Source organism: Octodon degus, unplaced genomic scaffold (genome assembly GCF_000260255.1).
Source record: "Octodon degus isolate 3935 unplaced genomic scaffold, OctDeg1.0 scaffold00237, whole genome shotgun sequence".
Taxonomy (NCBI): Eukaryota; Metazoa; Chordata; class Mammalia; order Rodentia; family Octodontidae; genus Octodon; species Octodon degus.
Window position 1 is genome coordinate 1,931,392 of NW_004524813.1, and position 3,809 is coordinate 1,935,200.

Below are 3,809 nucleotides of genomic sequence, written 5' to 3' on the forward strand. Positions count from 1 at the left end.
CTTTTTCCCCAAAGCCCCTCCAAAAATTTGCTATAAGTAGATTTCTTGATGATAGCTATTCATTCTAAAGTTAGATGAAATGTCAATGTTGTTTTAATTTGCATTTCTCAAATGATGAGTGCTATTGAACATTTTTTCATATATTTATTAGGATTTGTATTTCTTCTTCTGTATATTCATCTCAGATGCTCAGCTTTGGATTAAGTTTTGGGGCTCGATTATTCTTAATTCTTTATATGTCCTAGATAGACATGCTTTGTCTGAATGACTTTTGGTTAAGTTTTTTTTCTGAATATGTGAGTTTTCTTTTCTGTTGATAATTTTTTGATGTTCAAAACTTTTGAGTAAGGTGCAATCCCAATTGTCGATTCTTGGAAGTATTTCCTCTGCTGTTTGGTTTTTATTCTTGAGCTCTTTACCTACCCCTATGTCTTCAAGGTTTCTACCTACTTTCTCTTCCACTAGACTTAGTCTCTCTGTTTTAATGTTTAGATCTTTAATCCATTTTGAACTTCGTCTAGTTGCATGGTGATAGATTTGAATCTAGTTTTAGTTTTCGGCATGAGGAAAGCCACTTTTTCTAGTAACTTTTGTGAAAGAGTCTATTTTTGTTCCAGTGAGTGTTCTTGGCCCCTTTGTCATGGATAATTTGGTTGACTGTGTCTATAATTATGTCTGCATCTTCTAATCTAATCTCTTGGTTCACACTTCTAGTTCGTTGCTAGTAGCTTTGTGGTATAATTAGATAGCAGTCAGACAAGAGAGAGAAGCAAAAGGAATAAGAATTGGAAAGGAAGAAATGAATTATCATTATTCACAGATGATATTTACTGTACATAGACGACTCCTAAAACCTCATCAAAAGACTTCAGAATTTAATAATCAAATTCAGTAAATAGAAGGACACAAACAAAGTCAACACTCAAAAGTCAGTAACACTTCTGTACACAAACAATAAACACACAAAGAGAGAAACTAGTGAACCCAAGTCTTTCACAGTAACATGCAAACATTGGAATACTTAGAAGTCAATCTAAGAAGGGATGCAGAAGATCTATACAGTGAAAATCACCATAACCTGAAAAAGGAAATCAGAGAGGAGTTCAGGAAATGGAGAGATAGCCCGTTCCCTTGGACAGGAAGAAGCAACCTGTGAAAAGGGCCGTACTCCCAAAATTGTTATACAGATTCAGTACAGTCTTGATTACAAAACTATTAATACACCTTTCAGATATAGAGAAAGCATCTCAAAAATTCATCTTGTACAAGAAGAGTATGAGAAGAGCCAAGCCAATCCTGGGCAACAAAGGAAAGGCAGGAGGAATTGCAATCTTTGGTTTTAAAATATAGCCATTTGGTTTTGATGGATAACTGAAGTGTTTCCAGAGTTGATTATGTTGAAAAAAGCTACTAGTATCAGTCTCATAAAAATCACTTTAAGGATATCCACATGAACTAAAATAGAAGTAGACTTAGTAGTGTATGTGATCATTTTATTATCTTGCCTGTGTATCAAATATAGAAGACAATTGGTGGTGTATAGAAGACATGCATAGTGTATGTGTGTGTGTGTGTGTGTGTGTGTGTGTGTGTGTGTGTGTGTGGTGAGAGAGAGAAGGAGGGAGAGAGAGGGGAGGGAGGTAGAGGAGAGAAATGGAGATTGAGAGAATACAGGAAGAGACTGAGAGGTTACAGGGAAGGATTTTTTAAAATTGAATGCTAAACTACCTTAGATGTAGTAACTGTAAGCAGCACTTATCAATTCTAGATCTTGTGAAAACAAAAAGGTTGAAGCATCAAAGATTAAAAGATCGAGGAAGGATCCTTGTAAGGACTTACAGGCAGGGACATTGATGCGACCCTCCTAGTGCTTTCAGCATGAAGTTTGGTTAAGAGGAAGTCATTTGCCGATGGTGTCACGTGGAAGGTTCCCGACCTTGCTACCTGGGCCTCGGAAGGCACAGAAGGGGACTCTGTCTGTGACTGCCAGAAAGACAAAAATTAGAATCAGGGTATGCCGCTGACTTTATCTTTAAGTGCCAGTGGGAAAATTCACTGTTGAGATGTCACTGGTGGGATGAAATGCAGGAAACTGTGACCAGTTCTTGTGTATGGGGGAGGGGGGTCGGGGAGATGGCTCAGTGGAATAAGCATTTCCCTGGCAAGAGCAGGGGCCTGAGTTCAATCCCTGGTTCCACAAAATAAATAAATAAATACATAAATACATAAATACATAAATAAAATACTTGTGTAAGAATGACTGAATAATAAATTTTCCAGATAAAGCTATTTCATTATAGTATCTCATAGTAAATAAGATCACAAACTGAGAAAAAGAAAATTTTTCCTTTTTCATTTTTTAGAAACTAAAATTTAGTAATTTGAGCTTCTATGTTTATATAACTAATAATATCATAAAGTTATAAATACATTTAAAATGATTAATCCCTTAATTTAATACATGAACCTGCTTTTCTTAAAAATATATAACATCATGAAATAATAATTTTGTTGGTTCTAATATTAAGATATTTTTGCTGAAATATACTCTGTACACTAAGTAAGAAATAATCCTTCTTCCCTTTGAATTATCCCAAATATGCTTCTCTGCTAGTCATAGTTGCTTTGACAGATCCGTGCTTTATGAGCTTCACCGAGATCACAGCGCACCAGGATCCACACAGGAGCGCGCTGCCTGTGGGGGCCACATATTTCAGGTAATGGTGCCATAATTCATTCTTTCCCATTATGAAACAATATCCTGGCACTACTGCTAACAAATGTATAAAACACTGGAACAGGCAAGTTGACATTTTTACTAGAGTTCTATGATCCTATAATATTTTTTCTTGGCAGTGCTTCCACTGAAAATCTTTAAAATGTCCTTTTTTTTCTTAAGTAGTTGCTGCCCCTTAAATTCTCACTAATATTGGAGGATAAAATAATGTATAAATAATCTTTACCACTTTCTGCAAGTTCTCGTGGGACATTGTGGAGCTGACCATGTTGAAACATTTTGTTATAAAAAGGTAAACAGAATTTACTTTTTAAAAAATTTCGAGGGCCAGGGAGATAGCTTAGTAGAATAGGTGCTGCAGGGTCCTGAGTTCAATCCCTGGTACCACAAAAAAAGAAAAAAGAAAAAAAATTCTATATTTGTGGGACCTGAAGGAAATATTGTATTTAATTTGATTTTTAAGGAAAAATATGACAGCCATTATTTTAATAAACTGTATGGTTTTTTAAAAATAAAGAATCAGGGGCTGGGGAGATGGATCAGTGGAATAAGCGCTTCACTGGCAAGCGCAAGGGCCTGAGTTCAATCCCTGGTTCCTCAAAAAGAAAAAAAATAAAAGAAATAAAAATAAAGAATCATGGAAAGGAAATAGTTTCAAATTAAAAATATTGTATATACCATAATCAATTATATATGGTTTTATTTGCTTAATTTATGTAATACAGAATGTTAAAGAAGCTAATTAAAATGGATTTTTTAGATTGGGAATAGTGGTGTGTGCCTATAATCCCAGGGAATGGAACGCTGAAAAGAGGAGGATCACTACAAGTGTAATCTGTGTAGTGAGACTCTGTAGACCCTGTACTAAATACATCAAGAAAAATAAAAATAAAAATGAAATAAAATGGATTTTTTTTTGTGTCTCTCATTTTTGGCTTCACACATGCTCTTTCAGTTTCAAGTGATGTAGTTTAAGAATTTAGTTAACCTAAAAATATGTATTAAGAAATCCATATGCTCAAGGTCTATTTCAAATGATTAATATTTGGTGGGCCAATAATAAAGCAGGCAA